Genomic DNA, 22,749 nt, shown 5'->3' with positions numbered 1-22,749 from the left:
GAGAAGTGAACATCCAAAGATCTATGTAGGCCAAAGGGTCATTCCCACCAGTCCAACATTGGCCAAACAGCCTGTGTCTGTGGGTCACAGGTCATCTCAGCAGGCCTTGTCGTTAGTGCACAATGGAGACCATTCTGTCCGTCTGTGCAACTGTGTGTCTTGTCTTGTCAGTTTGTTTCAGCTGACAGGAGGTTGTGTGCGGCTCAAGAGAGAGATGAAGAGGGAAGCGACAAGAGTTTCCTCTGGAGGAAAGAGGGTTAGAAAACCACTTGAGGGCATAGTGATTGTATATATGTGTGTGTGTGTGTGTGGACTGTTTGTGTAAGCTCGCAATGGAATTTTGCTCGAGCACAAATGAGGTGTGTTTTTTGCATGTGGCTATTTTTGACTTCAGACTGAGAGTAAGCCTCTGTGCGTGTTTGGAGCTTTTCTTCTTGGCTCACTCAGCACCTTGACATTGGCACTGGGCCTCCGTGAAGATCTGCTGCCTTAGCTGGATCCTTCTCCTCCCTTTACCCCTGACCATTAACCCCCCCCCCCCCCCCCATCACTCACTCCCCAACTGCTGCTCTACTCCCACCTCTACTTCAGTCCTTCCAGCTGCCCTTCACCAGGGGAGAAGAGCTTAAATCACTCTCTTCTCTCTGGAAGGATTTCCTTACCCTCTACGCACTTGCTCAGTCCCTCCCTCTTTGATAGTGTCGAGGAGGGGGATGGGTTGTGACAGTTGACTTGGACTACTGTGGGAATGCAGGTGGTGTGTGTGTGTGTGTGTGTGTGTGTGCGTGCGCACTTGTGCTTGCGTGTGTGCTTACTTCAAAAAGCCCCTCCCAGGGCTCGTGGAGCCGACTAAGTGTTTGTCGTCTGTCACAGCAGCCGTTACGACTGTCATTGCTATGACAGCACACGCAGTTGCAGATAGCTGCCAAAATATCAAAACAATCTCCTTCTAACTCTCATGCAACTAAGATTTTAGATGGGGATAATCCGTTTGTGGTTTAGGTTCCGTTTTTCCCTGCAGCATTGAAGATTTACATTTTCAAATCTGAGATTGGAATAGTGAATCTTTTGTATTTTCCTTTTTTGATAAAATACTTTTTTTATGTCCCTCAAACTGTTGCTTGGTTGATTTCATGAGTTACTAATTCATTTATTAATTATATTATTTAATGAATTGATTAATATGAATTAATTACCAAACTCCACACACAAAGGTGTTTTATTGTTCACTTTTATCAAACGAAACGGACTGTTAAACCAGCATTTGTCTAGATGAATGTTTTCCCCAATTAAATCCAGATGCAAAGGAAAGGAGAGGTGTTTCCATATACCGTCTTGATGCAGAACAAGCTAAACATTACGTGCCGTCAAAACCGAATGTACTGTTCCTTTAAACTAGTTAACGAGGGGCTATTTTCCTGTGGAGGTATTTGATAATGATAGCCTTCACAGCCTTTGTAGCCTTATCTCCTCTGTCCCTACAATGACAGATGGTATCTGTTGCAAGTGGCAAGCCATCATGTCATCACACAATAAGTCCTACTTCCTCATACCACGTCCTCTCTCTTAACTGTGAACAACAGCAGGTGTGTCACACTACCATGTGACTTTGTTTTGCACATTTTGTGAAGATCACAACACATCCTCCCCTGTAAGGTTATATCTATATATGTGTTCTCCTTTGTGTCATCTTAACCCCCCCCTTTTTTTTACTTTTACTTTCCCTTCTTTTGTCATTCTTTTTTACCTTCCGCTCCCCCTCTTGGCCGTTGAGGTTAACCGCCACTTGTATTACACTGCATTACAACTCATCAACAATATGCCGGGCAGAAAGAAAAACAACCCACACTTGCTGTGTCCTCTGTCTCTTCTCTCTCTTGAGCTAAATCACAAAACATCAGGGCCAAAAATGGTGAATTGCCTAGAAACCCAATATGAACTCCACCCTGGAGATTACACAGTCAGCTCAGCCAGCCTGCACTAGAATAACAGCCTGGCCTGCTCTCACTGTCCTCTGCCCAGTATGTGTTTGTGATTGTGTGCACTGACTGGGCTACCTCTCTTTCTTTGACACTGTCAAAAGGTGTGTTCTTGCATACAGTATGTGCGTGCATTTTCTGTACGTGCGTGTCATAATGGGCCTCTCTTTACCTTACAAATGAATCACTTGTCATCAGCTGTTGCACAGGAACGTGTTGTGATGCAACGGCACACAAAATATTCCCTTGTTGTTTGTCACTTCTCCTCTTCAGACTATTCACACCTGCCAACATCAATCATGTCACTGTGCAGAGGGAGCTGTCTTTTTTTAATTTTTTTATTTCATAACCCTAAATGTATTTGATCATTATAAAGACTAATAATGTCGCTTTTAATGTAATATACAGTGTCGGTAGCACATAATCGGTTGTTTTCCTCTGAGCTTATGTGACAAAGTCTATACATGTCAATTTAAAGAGAACAACATGCACACATAAGTAAATACTGTCAGTGTAGTAGTAGTAGAAGTATACACCTTGTGGCATTTTACTAAAGAGCAAACTTCTTTTATACTTATACATGAATCATGATAATCGAGAAAATGCATCTTTACATATCAAGTATCCTCTAATATCACTTATATTTATTTTAGCCTATATTCTCACACGTTTTTTTCTATCTTGCCGCACAAGCAGATTATTTTATTTTACTTAGCCAGTTAGTCATTAGGAGGATGTCACATGTGCACATTAATTGTTATTCTTTAGTAAACGTACAACTATCTATTTTTGGGATAATTTAAAATTCTGTCACTAGTAAACTCGTGGCCAAAAAAACTAACTTTTTCTTAGTATAATTTGTTCTGCCACAATATCTTTGATTTATGCTATTGATAGAGCTGACCTGCTATTGCTGTTATGCACTGTTACAAACTGGACATATCTACATGAGATATGACTGGTATATATATACTCACCACACATCATCAGTGTGGAACTTAATACTACTTTGATAGTATTTTGAAATAGGATATCGGAAATTACTAATTTTATCTTATCCTATACGTGCACCACTTACCAGAACTAATTCCTAGTGTTGTGTAAACTTTATCAATAAAAAAGAGAAACATGGTTATCATATAAAATGTCCTGACATTAGATATCATTAGATACTTGACTCAAAATTGTAGATTTTGAAACTAAATAGGTGTATTTGTTCTTAATTCGTCATAATGAGGAGTTAGATTGTGTAAAAATGCATGATCAATTCAATTCATATTTTTTACGTTTTAAAGGACAACTGCGCTTTTTCTCTTTTTTTTTTCAATTCATGATTTTATAACATCCACAAATCATATTAATACAAATATGTTAATGGTGGTTAAACTCACTTTTTCCAGCTGCATCAAGCCCGAATTTAAAAGTCCAATTTCAACAATATATGGCAATCGATAAATTCTATGAAAGCATTCGGCGTGTATGGTTGAAGTGGGTGGACAGGCTATTTTGATTTGGGTTTCTGAGATTATAATGCCCATAGTTTAAAAAGCTGGATCCAATCTGAGGCCAGTCAGCCTGTGGTGATTGAGGCTTCTCTAATGCTAGGTCTGTAGGTCCGCATTGCCTGAATCTGGTCTGCAACTGGGGCAGAGTGGCTGATTGTTTCCAGCCATGATGGAGGTAATGAGGGGGTGGTGGTCATCATGATGCACACATACACGCACACACGTACACAATATTCACACATGTGCGTGTGCGCTTCAGAGTGCGTTTTTAGCCACAGCACGTTGGCTCACTCCTCAGATCATGGGGTCAATCTGCTGTAGTCATTTATTAGTGGTCACCACTAGCAGAAGACACACATCCATGCATGTACGAACACACAAACTGTGCACGCACAAACACAAATGTTACCTATGCTTTTGTACACGCAGATTTACCACACACACCTTCACTCGTCCATGTCACAGTATTGTGTTTGATGCATGCCTTGTTAGAAGCTTTAAGGGAAACCACATGCAGATCACTTCTGCTAAATCTCTGTCAAAAGGTCGGACTGGGTGTGCAGTCATGCATGTGTGGTTGCTGTTTCTCAACATGTAGTGTGACAGGGCCTTGAGGGCAATAGCTGACAAACAAATGCAAAAATACCCACTCTCTCACACAGTGCACAGAGACAGACACAACAGACGTCACAGTATTCTGTTAACGGAAGGGGAAGTTAAGTATTTGGGGAAATCAAGGTTTGTTTTTTTTTTTTTTTAAATAAAGAACAGCACATGTGAAGTAGGTCATCTCTCGTGCAGGAAACCAACGACTTTCATAAGACAAAATGACAAATAGCAAGAAAATATGAGCTGCCTTTCACAAGGTCATGTGACTTTAAAGATTAGAGAAGTGGGTTTTCGGGTACCTTTAACACCTTTCAGTAAATACATTTAAAGAAAGACTGTGTGAAGGCATGGACCACAACAAAATACACCACGCCCCAGATTGTACCAAGGAACAGCACCCTGACAATATAACTGTCCTTGTAGATTTTACATTCTTCAGTGTTAAGTTTAAATAATAAAACTAAACCTGTCACACATTGCGACACTTAAATGTAATTTCCCCACACTTGAGCAGATCTGTGCTAATTTTTGTTTCTATGGTTCACTTCATCGTCTAATTCGTCTTCTTCTAATTTGTTCCCAAAACAACACTTTGAGCAGCAATTTAGTTAATTTCTTTTCCCCCCATTTATCACATTTACGTTCTTTTCTTCAACTGCAATGAAAGACCACAGGCCTGTGATGGCATTGTGAGGCAAATTAACCAGTAAATTCTTCTTTTTCTTCATGCAATATGTTCATTTGTGGTCATCAGCCCCAGTGTCCAATTGTATATCATTTACATTGGCTGATTTAGCCTTCAGTGCTACAGGTTATTTTAGGCTTGCTTGGTTCAACAGGTCTATGAACCAAACTAACACAGCTGATCATCATCTGTCACCACAGCGAGTTGAAACATTAACCTGCCACGCGCGGACAATTTGCTCTACAACACCAGCTCCTGCTTCTCTAACTTATTGCAGTATAAAAACCCACTCCCATAAACCCATAATATCCAACCTTGGATAACATATTAAATGAGCAAGGTCAATGACCCAGGTCAGTTAAGCTACAAGTTTCAGTAAATAGGAACTATTGTCAATTAAAAAAAAAAAAAAAAAACCTTGTTACATCTAGAGCAGAAACAGACGTCCCAAATGATCTATTGGTTAGACAGCTTTTATTTCACCATAGAGCAGTGACAGTTGTTTGGTTGTTTGACTCGTTGGTAATCCATTACACACAATCACAGCCTTACAAGAAATTGTTGGCTAATCATGAATAAACACTCTGGGTGTTCATTAAACACCCAGAGTGTTTAATAGGGTAAAAGGAAGTCTGCGAGATAAGAAGGCACAAGATCATTAAGACGTTTAAAAACCATTCAAAAGCACCTTAAAATCAATCCTAAATCACATGGGGAGCCAATGCAGTGATTTTAAAACCGGTGTAATGTGAGCCCTCTTTCTGGTCCTCGTCAACACAGGAGCAGCTGAGCTCCGGAGTAGCTGAAGGTCTGAGATTGCTGTTTTGGGAAAACCAGGGCGTTACAATAGTCAATAAGACTGGAGATAAAAAGCGTGCATCAGCATCTCCATGTTGACTCGAGAGAGATATGGGCTGCCTCTGGCTGTGTTCTTAAGATGATAAAAACCGGTTTTAAAGACTTGCTTAACATGTGGATTAAAACTAAGCTCAGAGTCAAAACTAACGCCCAGGTTTTTTTTACTTGATCCGGTGCCTTCAATGACATTGCATGTGACAGGTTTTTCATCAATTGGCCATGTGCCCCATACTCATAAATATTGGTATTGTCCTAATTAGAAAACACCAAAAAAGATGGCAAAAGAACCCACAAGGCCTAAGACCTAAAAAGGTAAGCCATGAAACGAATGATGCCAAAGTGACCCTCAGACACTAACCGGATAATGCATTTAGTGAAGATATATACTCTTTATATGGTTTTACATAAATCTAGCCATGGTGATTTCAGTATCTTTTTTATGTACTCTCTTATTGCATAAACTGCATTTATACTTTTTATATTTATGTCTACTGTAAGTACTTATAGTTTATATTGTCTTATTTTAGTGTTCTCTCCCATGCTAATGCAACATGGCAAAGTATCTCTTTGTGCACTGATAAAAGACATTATTTATTTGTCAGCCCATGATATAATGAGTGACCGTCAGCCCCTTTCTCTAGGATGCTCATTTTGGGCCTTGTAGGAAAAGCTCAAATTTTCCAGTCCCACTGAGGTTACGAAGTGAGTCACTCGGGGAACACCAGGATGTGTCAGCTAGTATGATTTTCTTATGGATGTGAGTATTAAATTGCATGAGTGTGTGGCTGCTGATCAAAGTCTGTTGTATATTTGGATAAATCATTGAAAGGTTTTGTCAGCGATGTAACTGCTTATTAGTAGTATTAGTATATAAGTATTAGTGGTCATTTCGGAAAGACGGAGGAAACATAGGAGTGAAGTTATTGACAATGACAAATGACAAAGCAGGTCATTAATAATTCCCTACACCTCACACGTACTTCTGTAGCAGTCTCAACTGTAACTATAGCTTAATTTAACAATTTCAAGCAACCCTAGATATCAATAAGCAACATTTGCATGGAGCCTGATATACGTCAACAGACAAACATTCAACATTTGCATGATCTCTGCAGCTGTTTTGTCAGTATAAGTGGATCTTCACTTCATATGCATTTGCATACCAAAGCATATGCTTTGCCTATCTATAAAGCGATTGTGTCTCGTCTGCTAGACATTAGAAAGTGCCAAAGAGAGAACTTTAGCTGGTTCCATTCGCTGCCCTGTGTATGGATAGACTGTAATTGCAACTTGATGGAAAATACTAAAGCAGCTCATAACAAAAGGGACATTTAAGATTGGTACAATTACTCTTTCCAGCAGACAAAGCCAAGAACCTACACCATGCAGACCAACAAACAAGCAGCCATCACTCCAGACTATTGTTTGTTTCTGTTGCTCATTTATTAAAGGTAGGCCAATGCCCCATTTTTTGGAAAGTCATTTAAAAGGCCACCACAAAATGGAGCATGGTTTCATTATTAATACTCACAAAAAACAACAACACTGCAACAGAATACTTCTTTAACCCATAAAAAAAAACAAACAATCAACTCTGCAACTCGGTCCTCTAGAGACAGATTGAGATCGTGTGTCTCCAGTCTGTGTCCCTGCCTATGGGTATTTTGTTAGACTCATGCAAAGCAATCAACAAAGTGCAGTGCAATCGCAGCAGGTAAGGTTGCACTGGCAGACAGTGTAAGCCATTAACCATTTGTTGACCAATACATCTTTGTACAGGATTTCTGAAGAGTGGCCCTTGAGGAATAGCCAGTGTCACTGCTGAACTGATTAAGTCATGAGGTCGTGACAGATCCCACACAGATTGAGGCCCATTTTCAGCTAAATTTGACTGTCCGCATTTGTTGAGGAGTAAACCTTCGCAATTGACATCAAACTGAAGAGAGACGTCCGGATGAGTCATGTCTAAGTAAATAGACGAGAACATGGAAAGTATGGGTTATTGCAGCTTTACGGTGCCTTTATATGGTCGTGATCTGTGGGCTACGACTCCCTTTCAGACACTGTTCGCTCGTGTGTGTCTCCTTAGTCATGAGCACAGTTGTGTTAATTGTGTCTCACAAACATTGTTAACCAGTAATACTGGATGTCCTGTGTGCACTTGGCCAGTCATTTGCATACTGGTCATGATCCCTGACTCAGAGTTCCCATAGGCTCCATTCTGCTGACTCATCGTCCTGCCACTTTTGCTCCCCTTCTTCCTATCACTGGTTCTCGTCCGCTGCCTCTCCCCTGACCAGCCCAGGCTTTGTTTTGCTTCCCTCCAACATCATTTTGTTTGTCCTCCTTGACTAATTATCCCTTGTGATGACAGTAATGAGTGTGTTTGTGTCACTTGAGGAAAACCTTTGTTGGTTTTCCCACTCTCTTTTTTTTTTTGTCACCATGGCTTGGCCTTCGAAAGCAATTTGTTGCAGATAGAAACAAAGAGGAGCCTGTTAGAGCTTGCAATTAGATTATAGCTCTGTTGACTGATTGAAAAAGAAGGACGAAGAGATAACAAGAGAGTAACTGGGAAATAAATGTCTATGAAGTTTGTCTTTTTCTTCACATTAATATTCATGTTATCTATGTGCACGTGTGTGAGTACATTGGTTTATGTTGGTTTGCCTACTTTTTGTGCATGGGAAATGTGTAAATGTATAAATGTATCAAAATGCTTCCTTATTATCCCATCAATTCAGACTTTTATCAAAATTTGTTGATTTATTTTGTTGATTATTTGACAAATTTAGAAAACATTTCTCTATTTTTAAAGACTCCATATAAAGAGGGAATCATTTATGTGTTCAGGACTTTACAGAAAAACACTTGTACATGTTATGCACAATGTCGTCATTAAATGACTAAATGTTACATTACATTTTGGTCTCACTAGTTGAAGGGCAGGAGTGTCAGTCGCGTGTCCATTCAACACTGTGTCCTCTTGACACAAGTCTTGAGTCTTGACACAATTTAGTATGAATATCCACATGCAGTATGTTCCCCAGCGTATAAATCACTGAAGGAGTACATTGTTGGACAGTTCAGCCGTCTTTGGTGTGTTACTCTGCTTAATCTTCCTGCCTTTTCACATCCACGTCCAAGACCAAAGAACAAGAACCTCACAAGTGAAGAAATAAGGATGTGTCCAAGACAGAAGAGAGTGTGTGTGTGTGGGGGGGGGGGGGGGGGGGGGGGGGGAACTTTGACGCCAGAAAATAGCACAGTGTTGTAAACTGTTGTGTCTACCTGTGCTGACATGTGGCTAGCTGCTGCTGCTGCTGTGTATTTATACTAAAGATAAAAGGTGGCAGATCATCTGATGCCAGAGTATTTTGGACTTGACTGCTCATGAAGTTTACTGAGGATAGTAATAATCTTCAGAGGATGGAACTGTTTGTTCTTGATGACCCACTGGCCTTAATTTAAATATATACCGAACAATCTATTCTAACTAGTCAGACTGTCATTAAATGTGCAATGGTAGACATCAGTGCTGTCACAATGGCGCTATTACTGTAAGCAATTTTGAGTGTGACAATAGGTACATATATTTTCCTAATAGAAAAGGGCCCTTACATTTCCTATTCACCTTCTTGTAGTTTCATCATATTTGTTTTCTCTTTGTCTTTACTGAAGAGGACAAACATGTGCTGGGAGGTACTTTTTCCATTGACCTGCTACCCCTTCCAACATCTGAAAACACTTTGCATTTGTACACTACTATGCCAGAAGACAACTGTGCTCTACGAAGTCAAACCAGGTAAAGTGGAACGTAGAGTACAGCGCACTTTACTGGTCTATCAAAAATGTTCACTGTCCTTGAGCAGCCGGCCACCACATGCACTGTTTCTTTATTCCTGTCCCCTGCAGTCTTGCTCTTGTTGCCCCATATCACATTCCCGCTAGCCTGTCCATCACTGGCACAAGGCCCCCGCTTAGCGGCAGAGAAAGTCCTCAGGGTCAGCTCATAATGGACCTAAATGCAGCTCATTATCCTGATAAGGCAGGGGCGGTGGCTGAGCAATGGCTGCCTGACTGCCTGGATGACAGCCACAAAGCTTTGACAGGTAGACAGAGGTAGGCACAGCCACAGCGGCTATCTGATGGGCCCGGCTGACAGATCCAGTTGCACCGGCCTGCTGCTCTGAGGCAATAGAAGGGGGTGGAAACTGGACGCCACCAAGCTACACAATGATCTCTCCAGTTCTTGCCCTCTGCTGTGTAATGGACTAATGTGAATGTGACTCTGTTTTCCCTCTGGGGTGTGCACTATAAAACTCATGTATCTTAATAAGTCAAATTACTGTATGTGGTTAGTTTTAGTTTATTGGGGGTTTTTTTGTCAGTGGGTTGAAATATGGAACTAGGGATAGCTCTGCACCACTTTTTTTCTGTAGAATATGATATCACAACATTAAGTATCTACTGATATTGGTATAATAACACTGTTATTATCTTTTACCAAGCTTACACATTTTGTGCTGATACTTTACCATTTAGCCATAACTAGCCATTTCAAAAACATGTAACTGTGTAACTGAAGAGATGAACAGCCCATCTGTTCTTAGTGGAGCATTTATGTGAAATTTAGAGGTTTTGGCTTGTATCTGGTATACCTTTATACGATCCAGGGATTTGGACTGGAATTTGACCGATTCCTCTACATGTTGGGTCAGTGAGTGATACCAGGTCTGTTTTTGAGATCATAATTTACTTCATTTGTCAGATTGCCTTTTAATGTTACAAACATCAAGGACAGTGAGTTTTTGCCCACTTTTGTGGATGAAAATGGAGTGGGCCTGTCTCTCCTCAAAGTGTTGCAATATCTTCCCAGAGTTTATTGTCTGTTATCAGTTTGATGATTTTACGACTGTATACGGGAGTGAAATACATGATAAGAACGTTGTTTTCAGCATTTTGCACGATTTCGCTGTGCACTATTTTCTCTGTGGTTTTGCCACAGCTGGAGGAAAGCCACGTTGTCCCATCGCTATCAGGTCTTGCCGTCAGGTAAGAGGAGGTGGGAGGGGACTGTCAACAGCCCCCGGCCTCTGGGCATCTCACTAGCCACATATTCTCTTACAGCCAGATGTTGGCCATAACAGCACCACAAGGTCTCACTCACAAATCAACTTCTTCACGTCTCTCTTACCCATAACAGTATCCTTTCTCTGCTCTCTGCCCCGAGGAGTATCAGTGTATGTGTGTGCCTTCAGTTTCTCTGTGTGCACTTTGCTTGTGTGTGTGTGTGTCTCTGTGGTTGTGTACGTGGCTGTTGATATGCCCGGTGAGGGCATGCTGGGCCATTGCCGATTTTCTGTCAGTGGGTGTTTGGCAGCCAATGTGAAGGGGGATATGAAGGCATGAGTGTCATACAATGTACAAATCTGGCTCTCTCCTGCCTTTGGCACACACTGATGTAGTATAGAGTGACAAGGTAAGAGATAGCCCCAACTGATGTGCTTTGGGCACTGCTCACGCAAAATACACACTTTTCTGTTCAGACATTTACAGCTCTCACAACAAGTGTTTGCAAAAAAAAGAAAAAGAACACACATGCACGTGAGCAAGCTAAATGCACCAAGAGAAAATAATTATGCACGCACGCACACAGATCAGCTCAGGATTTATATTTTGCAGTATATAGTATATCTCGCCCAGCTTTCCAAAGGGGAGGCATTTTAAGTTGGATGAGGTATGTGCCTTGATAATAGAGTGGTTGTTGAATGGGTATCATGCTGCTCAGCATATTTCACCACAATCGCCCAGAGCCATCATTTTGACAAAATATTCCTCGTGAAGTTAGCAATTTGCACCCCCTCCCCCCCAGTGTGAATCCACTTTATCCAGGCACGTTATATGCACTACCTGCACATCTTTTTTCTGAACATGCTTACAGTGTGTTTAAGCAGATTAGGAAAGGGGTTTCCTTCTTAGATGGGGATTTTGTGGGGGTTTTGATTGTCTGCTGCAGGCTCGCTCCCCTCCACACCTTCATAAGATATAAAAATGTATAATTACTGCTTTCTCTCAGCCATGAAATTACAGCTGACTGCTGTTGGTCTTTTGGTACCCACCATCAAAGGTGTGGAATATCACTTATAGTCTCATGTTATCACTTGAATCCGAGCCAAGGAATGAAATAAAAGATGAGTTTTTAGGGACGATTTGTGCTTTACACAGCTGTGAATCCACAGAAGTCTGCTATGGTCTGAGCGACATAATGTCTCCGTCTGACGTAAATCTCTCCATGCGCAGCATTGTGTCCACGATGGTGTGTCCACGATGGTGTGTCCAGACTTAAGCGAGCACCTCAAAGATTTTGTGACTGCACTGTCTGTGCGCACGCTCCATGTAGCACATTGTGCTTCGTTGTTCAACCTCTTCTAGTCTAGTTGGTGGTGTGGTTTTGGACAAAGAAGATGACAATTAAGAAGACGATAACCATGGGGACTGTACACACTAGCAACTCTCTGCAGACACAGGAAGCAGATAGTATGAAGTGTTAGTTTTATTAGTTATTTTGAAGTCTACCTTGGAGGACAGAAGGTGCTAACGCGACATACTCGACTGTGCATACAATTACGGACCCACCGCACTTTCACATATATTACAGCTCTGAGATAGCTACTTGTTCACCTCTGAGAGAGAAGCGGGGGAGGAGGTGGCAAAAAAGAGACGGAGAAATGCAAGAAAGGGTGAGAGTTGACCTTTGGGTCTTGCTATAGTGAGCTCTGTAAGTGAGGGGGCGGGTTGCTGAACTAAACGGCTGATTCATTTCCCCAGAGACCCCCTTCCCCCAAGCTCTTACACACACACACACACACACACACACTTTCCCTTGTGGATGGGTCCAGTGATCCAGGTGCTTGCCTATGTGGAGATTTCAACACGGCCTCTGTTGACCCTAAAAGGAGCCCAGCTGGGGTGTAAGGTCATGGCAGAATCCTCCCACTGTCTGTCTATGTGTGTTTTTGTCTGTTCAGACCACAGGCAATGCCGCAGGAAATATGGCTGCCACTGTGCCCTCCCTGACCCCTTGTCATTTTTTTCATCTTTCAACAACAGGGACGACCAGAAGAGAGAAGAAAGTGAACTCTGCAAAGTTCATTTGAGTTCACATGTCAAGTTAGGAAAGTGGTTTTAGGGATGCATGAAAAATAAGCAGCTGAAATACTGGTGTTATTGAAATTATGGATTATTTAGGATCTTCTGACTGAGGATCCTTGATATTTGCTCTTTTTTATTTTTGGATATTGGATAGAGATAGGACAATACCACTTTTTGTGTCCGATACTGATATCACAAAATTGAGTATCAAACTATACTGATATTAGTCCAACACAGTCATTTTAGACTGTTTATGAACTATGAAGCTGTTAACAACACATTTGTGCTGAGTCATTTCACAGATATAAAAAGAAGAAATAAACAGCCCAAACATGACTCAGTGTAGAGTACATCTTTCAAACTGGCAAGACATTTTTCAACAGCATCTCTAAATACACACCAGATCCTCCATATAAACTTGGCACACAAGCAAAGTTGTTCCCTTGACCTCCCTCCCTCCCTCCCTTCGCGCCCGCCTGCCCACCTGCCTGCCTGCCTTATCAGTGTTTCCTTTCAGCGTGATGCTAAGTCAAGCAGCTGTCTTGTTTTGGGTTACGGTGAATGACGCTCAGGTAACAAAGGCTCCATGCTGCCCTGTCAGCATTTTCCTTTCTGTCAGCAGTGTGCTTCAGCAGATGTTAGCTGAGGCCAGGATATCAGTACAACCCCCTCAATAATGATTGCTTTATAAATTAGAAATGATCACTTTGTGAACAGTATAGTAGTCATGAATTAAAAATGCTTAATGGGGAAATTAAAAGCCCAGCGTGAGTCTTGTATCGTATGCAGAGGTTGGTAGAGTAGCCAAAAAATGTACTCAAGTAAAAGCACTCTAACTTTAAGATAATAATTACTCAAGTAGAAGTAAAAGTACTCATAAAAATAATTACTTGAGTAAGAGTAAAAAAGTATGCAGGGAAAAAACTACTAAATACAGTCTTTAAAATAAAATAAATAACCCTTGAATTAAAACAATAATACATTATTTTTTGGGAAATTAAATACATCACCCTTTAACTAAAAGTATAATAAATTAGGATTATCCAATTCAGATACACACGGTTAAAGTATTGGTTGGCCGATCAACCGGAGAAAAGGAGACCAGAGCCTCGGTGTCGGAATAAACAATGAGCCACTTGTCATGTGACTCAACTGGCTGCATTTGATTGGCAAGATTTTGTCAGCCATAGCCAACATTATATAAAAAAGGATATAAAAAAATGAAGTAATGACCGTCACTTAGCCAAATGGAACGGCGTAAAAGTATCGTTCTTTCTTCAAATATATACTCAAGTAAAAGTAAAAGTACATTGCAATAAATCTACTCCTAAAATTACAATTTATCCTAGTATTTGTAACAGAGTAAATGTAGCACGTTACTACCCACATCTGATCGTATGTTGAGTATGTTGTTCCATTGCATTCATTATGGAAACATTTCTGCAGAAAGTTTTCCATCCATGTTTAAAGGAGGTTTAAAAGTTGGAGGGCAAAACATCAACAACCTGCGATATACAGATGATACTGTGTTACTGGCAGAATCAGCAGAGGACCTTCAGAGACTCCTTGATGTCGTGGTTACAGAAAATGAGAGGAAGGGATTATCAATAAACTGCAAGAAGACATAATGTTTGGTTATTTTAAAGAAGAAGGAAGCTCCAAGATGTAACCTGCAGATGAAAGATTAGATAGTTTAGAACAGGTTTCTTCTTTTATTTACATTGGTAGCACCATCACAGTAGACTCGAGATGTGGAAATGAGATCAAGAGAAGGATTGCTCGAGCCAAATCAGCTTTCTCAAAACTGGAGAACATTCTCAGGAATGGGACACTAAGTATGAAGACCAGGATGTGTGTTGCTCTGTTTATCCTGTGTTGATGTACAGATGTGAATCTTGGTGAATAACATCTGACATGAAAAAGCATTTGGAGAGTTGTGAAATGTGGTTGTCAAGGAGAACGTTGGAGGATCCCTTGGACAGATAAAGTGAGTCATGAGGAGGTGCTACGAAGAGCTGAAACAAACAGGAAGCTAATCTGCGAGATAAGAACCAAGCAGATGAGATTTCTGGGGCATGTGCTGAGAAAGGATGGCTTGGAAAACCTGGCATTGGCTGGAAAGTCTTAAGGGAATAGGAGCAGAGGAAGGAAACGGATGATGTGGATGGCTAGTCTAAATGACTGGTTAAGTGGGAGAGTTGTAAAACATCAGGAAGTGAAACTGATTGAGATGGCTAAGGACAGAGAGCTGTGGCGGACTGTGATCGCCCACGTTTTAGGATTATGGCACCGAGAGAGAGAGCGAGAGTGATTGGTCAGAATCACTGGATCGGATATCGGACAGATAAAATTGAAAAATCCGATACAATCCAAACGTCCTATGTATCGCATGGTTTACCGTGCACAGACAAAACATGTGAATAAAAATCCGCAGCAGCATTTTAGCTGAGTCATGTTTGTGGGCTTTTTATTTCTTCTTTATGGGAGAAGAATATTTGTTTCACAGCTGGAGAAAGATGTTTTTGAAATAGCTTGAAGTGGTCACAGCATAAATGTGTTGTTAACAGCTTCATAGTTTAAAAAGGTATAACATGACTGCATCGGACTAATATCAGTATTGGTACAATTGTAGTTTGTGATATATGAGCTGAATCACTTGGTTTGTATTTAGCATTCAGCGTCTTTAAAGGGGATTTAAAGAGAGTAAAATTCAAGGGAAGATGTGTAGATTTGGTGTAGTGTCTGTGAAAGTTGCACAGACATGAAATAGACGAAGTTATAGGCAGGAAACAGACAACAACAAACACACAGGGAGCATCTGCAGACTGAATAATTACATAGGGAATAGAGACAAAGATGGTAAAGAGGCACACACACACACACACACACACACACATTGTGCTATAAGGCTGGGGGTTTAAGGATAAAGAGGGATAGACTTTACATACTCAAGTCCCCCTCCCAGTCTATGGTGGTTTCAAACAGAGACCCAAAAGATACTACTCACAAAGATGCTGAGTGACAGGAAGAAAGGGAGAAAAGAGGCTCAAAGAGAAAGACGGAGTGGCACCTAGTAAAGGAAGAGACAGCGTGTCTTTACTACTTCCTGCTGCCTGGCAGCTGACGCTGAGAGGAAGAGCCTCGTCTCCTTCTGCCTCCTTTTAATTATGGCCAATTACAAGGCTAGCACGCCAGGACTTATTACACGGCAAGCAAAGAGCCCCCCTCGAGTATGTTTGTGGGACTGAGGCACATATTATGGTGGTTTAGCGTAGCGAAATTTCCAAGGCCCGGCCTCCAAGGGGCCTTTGCAGTTCTCTATTTGTGGTTTTAATGAGAACTGAAAGCATGAAAATGCAGCAGCAGAAGAAGGCCCCCCACCATAAATGAGCAGCACTCTTCTCTAGTACACCGCAAGCGAGCTTCTGGGGCAACACAGGGACAGTTGCTCGTATGCATGTGTCATTCCTCAAAGTATGTTATGGTAGCTGGTAATGTCTTATCATAATTGTGCAAGATGAAGGGGTGAAGGAGCTGAGATGGTGCTCCTTATTGTTCTGTCATAAGTCAGAGTTGTCCCTGTACCACTGTCATACTTAGGTGCAGGGCTTGAACTGAATGAATAAAAAAAAAAAAAAAGCTGAGGTATTCTTTTTCAAACCAAGAGCTGCATTTGTCACAGATGATGAACTTGAAAAGACTTTGGTCTTAAAACTTTTTACTGCCTGAGAAATTGATCATGTGAGAAAAATGAGTGAGAGGAACATGGCCTCAGTTGACTATAGTGGCCTCAGGGACACTGGGCTTTCCACAGATGTCCACTCGAACGTCTGCGGAAAAATCATGATTCAAACACCTTCACTACAAGTTTTGTTTGTCAGTGTTATTTTTGCATGATGCACAGTGTGATCACTCACCGTACACGTGGTTTTCTATGTGTTTGTCATTGTAGTATAATATACTGATATATGTGGTTTGGAGCAGTGTTAATTTAAAGTCCAGAAATGATTCCTTACATTTATTTAAAGTATGCAGGACATATTTACGAGTCATGTGATTACTTTATCTTCTTTATCTTTCAAATTGTTAATACAAGATTTTATATTTGTAAGTATTATAACCTCAATAAGTATGTGTAACTCCACAAAGTGGTCACTAAGCTTTTGATCCACAGCAGCAGCAAAGCACAGTTTTTTTTATGTAATTTAACTTTGTCTGTGTCAGTTTTGTTGGTTTGCTATACTTTAACAATTGTCTCTTATTGTTATCTCTTGTTTTTATGACTTTCTTTATGTCTCCTTTTATTAATTTATGTTGGTGAGCCGAAGACTAATTTTCACCTCGGTTGTTCTGTTCTATTCTGTTATAGCTTTGCTAGATAAAGAGAGGGATTTACATAATAAGACATGCAGCAGTTCGCAGTACTATATATTAAGAACAACTATTTTGGGGAGATTTCCCCATCAACCGGCATAGACCATCATGTCAAAAAGAAACATGGGAAAAGCCTTGTGGGAATAATTCCCTGCTCTTCTTTGGAGTCATGTGAGTCTATTTCTTGGCACACACGTCACATGTGTCCATTGTTTGGCAGGTATAAATGGGGCGACCAGGGCCTCTCTTGGCTCCTTTGTGTCTTTAAGTGTTTGGGCACCTCCTTGGCATGAGCTGTTCGAGCAAAACTGTTGGCAAGTACCATGTTTGTGTGGTGGTGACAGGGATTCAACAGAAGAGGGCTTTTCATGCACCAACGTGTGATCATCTGCTATGATGTCAGGTGGGTGGTCACTCCATAAGGCCTTGTCATTCCCTCCATTTTTTCAGTTTACAGTGATGATGTGGTAACCTCATCATCCATAAACACTGACCTAACACACGGATTAGAGTTTTCCCATCTGTGGCTGCCACATAAATGCCCTTTAGAGACTGAAAGTGTCCTTCTATTATTGGAGGATTGTGTATTAGCCATCTAACAAAACAGTTCATTTGATTAGTATGAGTGTAACACCAATATAAACAGAGGGGCCATATGTTTCTACATCACTTGTTTTTTTTTCTTTCCTCTTTCCTTTCCTCCCTCTTTCATCATCAAGATGAAGCTCACTGGGTCAATTTTTTGTAAAAGTGGGATATCCATTTTAGACATACTCCATTTGCTACTAATTTAATGTTTTACGTCATCCCGAACCATAACCACAAGCAGTTAATGACTAACCTTAATCTAACCACGATTAAAATCTTATCCTAACTTAACCAGTTCCTCAGAAATGAGGTTCTGCCTCATTAGGACTAGGTTTTCCAGGTCCTAAAGAGGTAGCAAGTACCAGTACACACACACACACACACACACTCACACACATTCCCCACTGAGCTCATCTAATCAGCATCTCGTCAGACATCTTGTGAGCGTGCCATTGTTATGACTGAAACAGTTTCTTTACCCAGAATAGGTCTGACACTGAAAAAGAACATTCCCATTTAACCTCTGTGTAGTCATACACTCCTCCAAATACATGCTTTATCATCATCGTCTTCTCTGCTCATCTCTGCTGAGCTCATCCCTCCTACAATGTTTGTTCTTGAAATGCACAAGGTTCTTGTGTGAAACACACTGAGCAGTGCCAAGATGTGGATTTTGTTAGGCCGAGGGGGGAAAAAAAAAACCTTCATACCTAAAGTATCATTTTCTGTGAGATTTGTAAATATTTAGTCTATCAATAATGCAATATGTTTAAATCATGGGCAAAGTGTATGATACGCATTAGCCGAGCATGAAATTAACTGTTCACTGACATGAACTCCAGATTTTTTTTTTTTTTTGGAGAATTAAGTCCAGACATTGTCTGGAGTTTGCTGTTTTGAAGTGGCAAATTGTCGTCATGAGATACATTCACAACAACTGGAGAATCATGGTAACATCCGGTGGAGGAGGTAACACTGCAGTCACTCACTGTGGATTATCCTGAGTTTCTCCTGCTGTGTTCTCACAGGAAATCGCTCAGAAATGTAATAAAAGAGCAACAAGAAATAATTTCCGGAGAATGCCCAGATCAATGTTTTACACCCTGTTAAAAAAAAAAGAAAAAAAAAAAAGAATGTTGGGAGTTCACTGCATGTCTCATATCAGTTTAAGATTAGCAAAAGCACTTTATGGAGAGCTACAAGATAACAACGTTTACTGCTTTTTAAAACAGTAAAAACAAGGATCCATGTAAAGATCAACTATTCACTTACTGTATAGTCACTCAAGGTGTTTTCCTCATCAATATGGGCTAAGCATGTTCAGATATTGATTTGCTGTTGAGTATAGCAGACTTGTGTTGTTTGGTGCAAGTTTTCATTAAGCTCCCGATTGTAACATTAACACCAGCTCAGATCATTTGATGTCCCTCCACCTCCCTTTCCCTTCTCCAGCTCTTCTCCCTTTTTAAAACCCACCTTTAATATGTGGCCTCTCTCACACACTTATGCCCTTGGCTACTTGCGCAAGAGAAAAACAATGAACTGGAGGTCCAACTGTGTTCCCCTCTCCACCCAGTGGAGCCTTTGATGGGGCCAGGCGTAGCCAACGAGTGTGTAGCCTGAGTATCTGAGGGGGGCTCAGAGGGCAGCAAGCAGCCGTTCCTCCCTTAAACCCTGTAACTCCATCTTGGGTCATGAGCTCGAGGAGCAGCAGGCACGTGCCACAGGAGCGCTGGAGCCCCCCCCCCCCAGCCCCGCTGTTGCTCTTGGACAACGTGGCTCTGCGGGGCTGCTATTGAGCAGGACCTGGTGTCGAGTTCTTTAAGGGGCCTCTGAGATGAGACTGAGAGATTTTGTACAGGTGCCGGTGCCTAAATGAACACACACTCTATACACACTGACATGATTCTCAGGAAGATTTGCACAGCTGTGTGAAGGAGACCCCTCCCTTGCCAAACGCAGCGGTAACCTTCTGTGAAGCACACTCCAACACATACAGATGAAGAACAGCTTCTCTTCACTGGCACACTGCTTACCAGGCAGCTCAGGTAAAATAAAGTTCAAGGGCCTGGCTCACTATTCTTTTACATGAATTACTTTTATGTGTTTATTCAACTCACAGGAAAAAGAGTCTCCAGATATCTCTTTTTCATTTCAGTCTAGTTTTTTCCCTCTCTTTCATGGTTTGAAATGACGTTCATATACTTTTGGGTAATTCTTTTGTGATGGTTTGAAATATTTTTTCCCCTCATCAATCAACACTCAGTAGCCCATAAGGACAAAGTAAAAACATCTAGAAATCTAGAAATCTATTAAAAAGAGAAAAGCTTGATGAAGTATTCAGACTGAACTCTGTATGTAGCTGAGGTTGTGTTTGGAAGTAACGTTGATATGAAGTACAAACAAGCTTAAAGAGCACAGATAAACTTGTGTTTTTGATGCCATTCTTTACAGCAGATCCTCTCAAGTTCCTTTAATTTGCACCAGGAACCCTCAAACTTCAAACAGGCCCTTTTTGGTATCTTCAAAGATGTTTGATTGGGTTGAAATCCAGACTCTAGTGAGGTCACTGACTAAGCCACCTGCACTGTCTTTGCAGTGTGCTTAGGGCCATTGTCCCTTTGGATGGCGAACTGAATTCTCTGGACCGTGAAGGATGCCATACCACTACCATGTTTTTCAGCTTGCATTTAATTTAGCAGGTGGTACATCTGGTTCTTTCAAACATTATATTTCTCTTACTTACTTAGTACTTAGTAACCCATAGATATGTAGTCATGGTTTTCTTTCAAAAAGTGTATCTTCACACAGGATTTCAGTCACCGTTGGTTGGACAGCCTGGTCTAAGCTCCTTCCATTTTAGAAGTCCACTGTGCTCTTGGAAACCTTCACTACAGCTGAAATGTTTTGTTGCCTTCCTGCAGAGCTCACCACAATCCTCTCTCTGAGCTCTCCAGACACTTCCATCGCCCTCATGGCTAGATTTTGTTTTGCTCTGATATTCATTGCCAGCTGTTAAAAAAACCTCATACGTCAGAAATGCAGTTTTCCTGCTACTCTATGTTTAATTATTGAAGGAACAAGACGAACGAAGACATTTACTGTAGAACATTCAAGAAGGGGTCTGAATACTTTCTGCATCAGGAATGTTTTAAGGACTGATCCTGCTGAGGTTGAAGCAGCGCCGCAGTGTTTTGCAGGTAATCAGCTCACTTTGCATGGAGTAACTGGAAATTTCCTGCCTGTCTTTAAACAGATCTAGATCTGGGAAATGATTCGTCATCAAGAGCCGCAGCTGCACACTTCACTGCCACTCGCTGAGCAGAGCCGCACTGTCACACATGCTTCTGTTTCTTTCTTTGCCTGCACTGCCAGCCTTTTCTCTGCTTCTTTGCCTCTGTCTGTGCCTCTCTTTTCCATTTCCTTGTTTTTGTCATTACCAACTTTCTTGATTCTCTATCTCCTCACTTTCTGTTATGTGTAGTTTATTTATGTGCAAGCAGTGCATGCATATGCAAGTACATTTTTAATATAGATTTGTTATTCATGAGCAGATTTTTGCCATTATTTCATGTGTTGAGTTCCACAATAAGAGCATGGACTGCAGAGTAACAAATAAAAAAGGACAATATTTAACAAAAAAAGAAGAATTTGTGGAAAAACCTTTTCTACATGGGTCTCGCTGTCTTCGCCCTTTACATATAAGGACCCTCTCATCCACAAAGAAGAAGATCAAAACAGCATCACACATATCACACTACCCTCTACACGCAGACACACACACTCTGTCTTTGCAATTTGGCCATTCACCACCCTTCACACCCCTTCCCCCCCTCCGTTCAGCCCACTCCAGATGTGCAAGGACAGAGGGAGCCCAGTCACAGTCAGTCAGTCAGCCACTTTCTCCCCACAGTGAAAGTGAAACACCACCTGTGTGTCTTTCTGCATGTGTTTCAATAGCCACAGCCATAACCCTTAACCGCAGGCTAGTCGGAGAGCCTTGCTGATGGCTTCCCAAGCTGGAGGACTGTGAAGTGCTGTACAGAGACCGAGAGAGAGAGAGAGGGAGAGGGAGAGGGAGTCATCTTGACAGCACTGTTTTAAGCCTTTTCTTATCTGCATGTACAGCACCGTGCAAATGTCTTTGGGCAGCATCAGATTTATCGTTTTTATGTCTGTCAATTGATGCGATCATTGGCATTTGGACTGGACTGATGTGACTGAAAGTTGGTCTTATATATTAGCAAACTGCATCAACAACATGTGTCCAATGTTATCTAACTTTTGATTCAATTCTTTGTCTTTTTTGTCTTCCGACACTAATTCCTACAGACATGTTACAACAACTTAACTTAATATGGCCACAGTCTGAAATAGTTTTTTACTGCGTTAACACGTTTTTTTCCACTTTGTTTAAGAAAATGCTTTCACGACTTGATAATGGAAAGAAATTCCTATGATGATATATGCCATGGTATTGTGGTATGATTTCTGTAGATTCTGTAGAGAGTGAGCAGGGGCAGAAGCGGCTCTTTTAGCGACGCACTGTATCTGTTTTGCATTTCTACAGATATCTCGTGCATTTCCTCGCAGACTACCTGCAAAATTATAAGCCTGTCATGCGACCTGTTGTAAAAAACTCTTTGCATTTATAGATTGATAGGTATTGGTAGGTAATATTTAATTTTGCTTTGGGTAAAAACTGTTTTAGATGTCTATATTCATTGATCAAATGAAAGGAAACAAAAATGCGAGTTGTTTGATGGTAAAATACACTTTGGTAACAGTTAGGACATGAAAAAAAATCTGAATTTAGCAGGGAATAAGGAGACTGATGAACAAAGGGAATTGAAGAGATGAAGAAAAGTCTTAAAAAAAACTGAGAGAACCTTTTCAGAAAAGAAATCTCTTAGGTGAGGGTTAGTTGAGGGGAAAAAAACAGCACACTCCTGCTGTAGTCCCTAACCCTCCCTTTCTCCACTGAGCGCTTACAGGC

The 22,749-nt window shown here is 41.1% G+C and overlaps 1 protein-coding gene across 1 annotated transcript in view; it reads left to right on the top strand.

Moving 5' to 3' along the window:
* kcnq1.2 (potassium voltage-gated channel, KQT-like subfamily, member 1.2) overlaps nucleotides 1-22,749 on the top strand; it is a 160,346-nt gene that overhangs the window by 102,986 nt on the left and 34,611 nt on the right. The gene's annotated exons all lie outside the window — the stretch shown is intronic.

Source organism: Solea solea, chromosome 12 (assembly GCF_958295425.1).
Source record: "Solea solea chromosome 12, fSolSol10.1, whole genome shotgun sequence".
Lineage (NCBI taxonomy): Eukaryota > Metazoa > Chordata > Actinopteri > Pleuronectiformes > Soleidae > Solea > Solea solea.
This window is presented reverse-complemented; position numbering and strand designations above follow the sequence as displayed.